The sequence below is a fragment of the Heterodontus francisci genome, unplaced genomic scaffold (assembly GCF_036365525.1).
Source record: "Heterodontus francisci isolate sHetFra1 unplaced genomic scaffold, sHetFra1.hap1 HAP1_SCAFFOLD_51_2, whole genome shotgun sequence".
Taxonomy (NCBI): domain Eukaryota; kingdom Metazoa; phylum Chordata; class Chondrichthyes; order Heterodontiformes; family Heterodontidae; genus Heterodontus; species Heterodontus francisci.
The window spans coordinates 5,371,925-5,380,133 of NW_027141369.1; positions in this window are offsets into that span (position 1 = coordinate 5,371,925).

An 8,209-nucleotide genomic window follows, 5' to 3' on the forward strand; every position below is an offset into this window, starting at 1 on the left:
AAATTTCCGACACAGAATGAGTCCATTCGGCCCATCATGTCCGTGCCAGCGCAAAGAGAGCGATTCAGCCTCATCCCACAGTTTCTTGTGATTGGACAGTGAAGTGTGGAAACAGAAGCGGACAGTCAGGATGTGGGGATTTAAACAAAGAGAATCTATTATAGGCACCAGGTGAGAAATGTAAAGGACACATTTTAAACAGTGGCTGTTTGGTTTCGCTTGAACGGTTAGACCATGGGAGCGGGAACTGGAAATCTGACCTGTGTAAAAGTCCCTGTTCCGTCGGTCAGTCCGATTCATGGCCCAGTGGATTGTTTCTGGATGTCATTTAATTGTTGTAAAATGGCCAAAGCCCCTGGTATGCAGTAGCTGGGGGCTGCAGGACTGCAGTGGAATCAGACAGTGACTCTGTTTGCATTGCTGGGTTTCCTTTGTGATTGTTCATAATGATTATTAATTGAAAAATTGTTTTGGTCACTTTTGTATCTTCTACCACATCTCTTCCTGAATGATAATAAATACATTTCCTTTCTACAGGCAAATACTTGATGGAAGCAGAATAAATGTCGTGATTCCTCGACACAAGAGGAAGTGCAGCCAGCTCCTCACACACAGTAAGTACAGTGTCACTCACAGAGAGCAGAGACATCAATTCCACAATCACCGCCAGCAGAAGTAGTCAGACTGGCACTGATCCCAAGTTCCAGAGACCAACAGTCAATGCAACAGTCACACAGAGCAGGAAAGATTGAACTTGTTTCCATTTCACCACAACTCAGTCCCACTGACAGGTAGATACATCAATCCCAGTCCAAAATCACACCCACTATCAGATTGCAAGGCACTGTGTCACTCTCACAAGACAGCAGCCTGAACTACAAATTCAATGTCAGATGGAACAGACAAACAGTACCTGATTGTAAAATACAGAATTAATCTCAATAATGTACCCAGACTGCAGACTGAGCTCCATGTTACACACCACTCCACAAATCTCACAAATAGTCAGAGTGGAAGACACAGTATTCATTCCATTACTGCAAACTGAATGAACCTGACCATTACATACCAAGACATAAAACATATTGTAAGATGAAAGGACTCAGACCTGAAATGTTAATTCTGTTTCTCTCTCCACATATGCTGCCTGAACTGTTGAGTATTTTGAGCAGTTTTGTTTTTTTAAATTTCATATTACCAGAATCTGCAGAATTTTGCTTTTATTTTAGAGTTAAAGAAACATTGCATTGTGAGGTGAGAGTGACTGCCCTTGACATCAAGGCAACCTTTGACCATTAATGGCACCAAGGAGCCCTAGCAAAACTAGTGTAAATGGGAATCATGGCAAAACTCTCTGCTGGTTGGAGTCATACCTCGCACGAAGGAAGATGGCTGTGGTTGTTCAGGTCAATCATCTCAGTCTCAGGACATTACAGCTGGAATTCCTTAGGCTCGTGTTCTAGGCCCAACCATCTTCAGCTGCTTCATCAATGACCTTCCCTCCATCACAAGGCCGAAAGTGGGGATGTTCACTGATGATTGCGCAATGTTCAGCACCATTCATGACTCTTCAGCTACTGAAGCAGCCCGTGCCCAGATGCAGCAAAACCTGGACAACATCCAGGCTTGGGCTGATAAGTGGCAAGTAACATTCGCGTCAGATAAGTGCCAGGCAATGACCATCTCAAACAAGAGAGAATCTAATCATCTCCTCTTGATGTTCAATGGCATTACCATCACTGAATCCCCCACCATCAACATTGGGGGAGGGGGGGGGGTTACCATTGACCATAAACTGAATTGGACCAGCCACATAAATGCCGTGGCTACAAGAGCAGGTCAGAGGCTAGGAACTCTGTGGTGAGTAACTTACCTCCTGTCTCCCCAAACCTATCCACCATTCACAAGACACAAGTCAGGAGTATGATGGAATACTCTCCACTTGCCTGGATGAGTGCAGCTCCAACAACACTCAAGTAGCTTGCTTGATTGCCCCCAAGCACCACCTTCAACAATCACCCCATTCACCACTGATGCACAGTGGCAGCAGTGCGTACCATCTACAAGGTGCACAGCAGCAACACACAATAGCTCCTTTGACAGTACCTTCCAAACCTGGAATTTCTACTACTGAGGAGGACAAGGGCAGCAGTTGCAAGGGAACACTACCACTTGCAAATTCCCCTCCAAGCCACACAACATCCTGACTTGGAACTATATCGCCATTCCTTCATTGTCGCTGGGTAAAAATCCTGGAACTCCCTTCCAAACAGCACTGTTGGTGTTCCTACATCTCAGGAACTGCAGCGGCTCAAGAAGGCAGCTCACCACCACTTTGTCAAGGGCAATTTGGATTGGGCAATAAATGCTAGCATAGCCACTAATGCCTACATTCCACAAACAAATGAAAAAAGTGAGGAAATAGTGAAGGGCTTTTTTAGAATACATGGAGACATGCTTCCACTTGTGGTGGCGTCTGAAACAAGAGCCAAAATATAAAATCGTCATTCATAAAACCAATGAGGAATTCATGAAAAATGTATTTACGCAGTGAATGGTTCGAATCTGGAATTTGTTATCACAGGGAGATGTTGGGGTGAATAGTATCGATGCACTGAAGGGGAGGTGGAACAAATGAACAATTGTATGTGGAGAAAGGAATCGAGGGATATACATATCGAGCTTCATTTAAAAAAATTTTTTGCATATGAAGCAGGATGGCTGGAAATATATGTCGAGCAGAGAGCAGTTGGGACGATCCCAGTGCAGTGTTTTGTCTGGATGGATCTGCCCAGAACACTTGCGATGCAGGAGCTGGGAGCTTCAGTACTTCAGTGGAGGCAGATAATGACACCGGTTTTCATTTGTGGATGTTCTTAACGATTATTGATTGAGAAATTAAATTGACCTCTTTGATATTATGCACCGCATCTGTTCTTGAGTTATCAGATATATTTTTTTCTTCATACAGGCAAATACTTGAAGATATTGTGATGAATGTGATGGTTGCTGCACTCGAGGCACAAGGAACAGTGCAGCCAGCTCCACTCACACACAGTAGGTACATTATCACTCAGAGTGCAGATAGTGCATCAGTTCCCTGGTCTCAGACTGCAGAAATAGTTAGGCTCACATTGATCCCAAGTTCCAGAGACACTTTTTCAATCCAACAACCAAACAAAGCAGGAGAGAAAGAAGTTTTTTTCCATTTCACCCCGATTGAGTCCCACTGACAGTCAGATACTTCAATCCCACGTCAAAATCACACCCACTAGCAGATTGAAATGCAATGTGTCAATCTAACAAAGAACAAAGAACAGTACAGCACGGGAACAGGCCATTCGGCCCTCCAAGCCTGCGCCGATCTTGATGCCTGCCTAAACTAAAACTTTCTGCACGTCCGGGGTCCGTATCCCTCTATTCCCATCCTATTCATGTATTTGTCAAGATGCCTCTTAAACGTCGCTATCGTACCTGCTTCCACCACTTCCCCCGGCTGCAGGTTCCAGGCACTCACCACCCTCTGTGTAAAGAACTTGCCTCGCACATCCCTCTAAACTTTGCCCCTCGCACTTTAAACCTATGTCCCCTAGTAACTGACTCTTCCACCCAGGGAGAAAGATTCTGACTATCCACTCTGTCCATGCCGCTCATAACTTTGTCAACCTCTATCATGTCGGCCCTCCACCTCCGTCGTTCCAGTGAAAACAATCCGAGTTTATCCAACCTCTCCTCATAGCTAATGCCCTCCAGACCAGGCAACATCCTGGTAAACCTCTTCTGTACCCTCTCCAAAGCCTCCACGTCCTTCTGGTTGTGTCGCGACCAGAATTGCATGCAATATTCTAAGTGTGGCCGAACTGAATTTCTGTACAGCTGCAGCATGACTTGCCTATTTTTATACTCTTTGCCCCGACCGATGAAGGAAAGCATGCCACATGCGTTCTTGACTACCTTATCCACCTGCGTTGCCACTTTTACTGACCTGTGGACCTGTACGCCCAAGTCTCTCTGCCTGTCTAATATAATGCAGACTGAGCTTGCAATTAAATATCAGATAGAATTGGCACACGCTACTGATTGAATGGCACAGAATCTAACCTAGTGATGTACCCTGAGATTTAAATTAAATATCATACCCAAAGCTCACACCCATTCATTATAAAGGATGTTTAAACATCTCCATGGTGTACCCTGAGGTACAGGTTACATACAAGTCCAACATTCATTGCAGTGAATGTTTCAAAGGTGCTGAAAGATATTGTAAGCTGAGACACAAATTAAATACCAGTTCAGACCTCGCCCACACTGTGAAATTGAAAGAGACAGAATCAATTCCATCAGTGTAGATAGATATAAACATTACATACCATTCTAAAAAGTGATGCAATATCAAACTAAAATACAGTATCAATTCCACCAGACCCCCACCACCCTCTGGCTAAAAAGTATTTTCCTCATCTCCCCTGTGGTCTTTCTGCCAATCTCTTTGAATCTATTCCCCTAGTCACTGATCTCTTTGCTAAGGTAAACAGGCCCTTCACTTAAATTCTATCCAGACTCCACAAATTTTGTACATGCCAGTCAGATCTCCCCTCAGCCTTCTCTGTGCCAAGGAGAATAGCCCCAGCCTATCCAATCTTTCCTCAAAGCTGCATTTTTCCAGTCCCGGCAACATCCTCGTAAATCTCCTCTGTACCCTCTCTAGTGCAATTACATCCTTTCTGTAATGAGGTGAACAGAACTGCACACAGTACTCAAGTTGTGGCCTGACTAATGATTTATACAGTTCCAGCATAACCTCCCTGCTCTTATATTCTATACCTCAGCTAATAAAGGAATGGATTCCATATTGTCTTCTTACCACCTTATCGACCTGTCCTGCTACCTTCAGGGATCTGTGGACATTTACTCCAAGGTACCTCACTTTCTCTACACCTCTCAACATTTTCCTCTTAATCGTGTATTCCTTTGCCTTGTTTGACCTCCCCAAATGCATCACCTCACACTTCTCTGGATTGAGTTCCATTTGTCATTTTTCTGTGCATCTGACCAGACCATGAAGATCTTCCTGCAGCCAACAGCTATCCTCCTTGCTATTTACCACACAGCCAATCAAAATTTCAATCAAGTTGGTCAGACAAGATCTTCCCTGAACAAATCCATGCTGACTCTCCTTGATTAATCTGTGCATTTCTAAGTGACATTTTATCCTGTCACTCAGAATAGATTCCAATAATTTGCCGACTACTGAGGTTAGACTGACTGTCCTGTAATTATTCGGTCTATCCCTCACTCCCTTTTTAAACAGAGGTACAATGTTTGCAGTCTTCCAATCCTCCAGCATCACACCTGTATCCAGTGAGGTCTGGAAAACGATGGTCAAACCTTCCGCTGTTTCCTCTCTTGCTTCTTTTATCAGCGTGGGGTACATTTCATCCATCCCTAGTGATTTATCAACTTACAAATATGCTATTTGTATGTCCTGTCACTAATATGTCCTCTCTCCCTCTATTGATCACATCCAATACTTCATACCCTTCTTCCTTAACTCCAATATCTGCATCATCACCCTCTTTTGTGAAGACAGATGCAAAGTATTTATTCAGAACAGTGCCAACATCTTCTGCCCCTACACATAGGTTACCTTCATGATCTTTTATGGGCCCTACTCTTTCCATAGTTATCCTTTTTCTGTTAATGTATTGATAAAACATCTTTGCGCGAACCTTGATTTTGATTGCCAATATTCTTTCATGCCCTCTCTTTGCTTTCCTAATTTCAATGTTGATATCCCCCCTCCACATTCTATACACCTCTCGGCTTTCAGCAGTATTGAGTTCTCTGAGTCGGGCATAAGCTTTCCGTTACTGTTTTATCATTCTACCTTATAAAATCCATGGGGCTCTAGATTTGGCCATCCCACCCTTTTTCTTTGTGGGAACATATTGACTCTGAACCCCTGGAATCTCCCCTTTGAGTGCTTCCCACTGCTCTGACATTGATTTACCTTCAAGTAGTTGTTTCCAGTCCACTTTTGCTAATTCACTCCTCAGCTTAGTAAAGTTGTCCTTGCCCCAACTGAGAACTTTAACTCCTGTTCTATCCTTGTCCTTTCCATAATTATGTTAAAACTGACTGAATTATGATCACTACCACCAAAATGCTCTCCCACTGCCACTCCTTCCACCTGCCTATCTTCATTTCCTAAAAGTACATCTAAAACTGCACCCTCTCTTGTTGGACTTGCTGCATATTGGCTAAATAAGTTCTCCTGAATGCACCTCAAGACTTCTGCTCCCTCAATTTCTTTCACACTAAAAGTATCCCAGTTCATGTTGGGGTGGTTAAAATCCCCTACTATTACTGCCCTATTGTTCTTGCAATTCTCAGAGATTTGCCTACATATCTGCTCTTCTATCTCCTGTTTGGGGGTCTATAGCACACTCTCAGCAGTGTGATTGCCCCTTTTTTGTTCCTCAGCTCAATCTATACGGCCTCATTTGATAAACCTTCCAACATATCATCTGTCTTCACAGCTGTAATAGTTACTTTGAGCAAAACTGCCACCCCCCTCCTTTCTTATCCCCCCTCCCTATCACATCTGAAAACCCTGTAACCAGGAATGTTGAGCTGCTATTCCTGTCCCTCCTTAAGCCATGTTTCTGTAATAGCTGTGATATCATACTGCCACATGTCTATTTGTGCCCTCAGCTCATCTGCTTTATTTTCTATACTCCTTGCATTGAAATAGATATGCTTGAGCACTGCCAAACTCTTTTTTAAATTTTCTAACCTTTGTTTCCTCTTTCTTCCAGACTCATCCATTAATTTTCTGCCTTCCATTTTCATTTCTGATTTTGTCCCATCTGACTCTACCTTCCGGTTCCCATCCCCCTGCTAAATGAGTTTAAACCCTCGCCAACAGCACTAGCAAAATGTCCCGCAAGGAACTCTGTCCAGGCTCTGTTCAACTGCAATCCGTGGGACCTGTCCCAAGAATCTAAAGCCCTCCCTCCTGCACCATCTTTCCAGACACACGTTCATCTGTCTTATCCTTTTATTCCTGTACTCACTTGCGCGTGGCACTGGGAATAATCCGGAGATTACTACTTTTGATGCCCTGCTTGCTAATTTCTTACCTAGCTTCATAAATTCTGACTGCAGGACAACATCCTTATTTCTACCTATGTTGTTGGTTCCGATGTGGACCACAAAGGATGGCTGTTCACCCTCACCCTTCAGGATGCTCTGTAACTGCTCAATGACATCCTTGACCCTGGCACCAGGGAGGCAACACACCATTCCTGGATTCACGTCTGTGGCCACAGAAACAGCTGATTGTTCCCTTCACTATTGAATCATCTATCACTATGGCTTTTCCAATCTTCCATGTCTCCACCTTTGCAGCTGAGTCACCCATGGTGCCATGGACTTGGATCTGGCTGCACTCCCCTGGTGAAGCATCACTGTCCTCCGTATTCAGAAGTGAATACCTGTTGGAGAGTGAGATGCACTCGGGATGTCCTGCACTTCCTGCCTGATTCTTTTTGACTGCCTTGTGGTCACCCATTCCCTCTCTCCCTGCGTACTCTTAAGCTGTGGGGTGACCACATCTAAGAACATGCTTTCCATGTAACTCTCCTCATGAATGCACAGCAGTGTCTCCAGCTGCTGCTCAAGTTCCAAACCCAGAGCTCAAGCAGCCGCAATTGACAACACTTACTTGCACAAATGTTTTTTTTATTTCCAAAATATACTTTATTCATAAAGATCTGTAAAAAATACATTACAAAACAGTTCCAAACAGCACCAAGTCAAAAAATACAAACAGTGCAAAGGAGGTCAGTTTCATTCAATACAGGAGTGAGTTGCCTCACAACCCTTCCATTTCATTTTTCATGCCATATACATTTTATGGCAAACGAAAATTTTCCCGCTGCAGTTTGAGGGGTTTTCCATGGATCCAGCCCCTCAGTTCAGCTTGGTGGGGGGAGCTTACATGGTGGTCTTTCCCCATTGAGCCTTTTCTGTGGCTACCCCAAGCTTTAGTGCGTCCCTCAACACGTAGTCCTGGACCTTGGAGTGTGCCAGTCTGCAACATTGGACAACTCTTTGTGCTGGAAGACCAGCAAGTTTTGGGCAGACCAAAGAGTGTCTTTCACCGAATTGATAGTCCTCCAGCAGCAGTTGTGGTTATCTCGGTGTG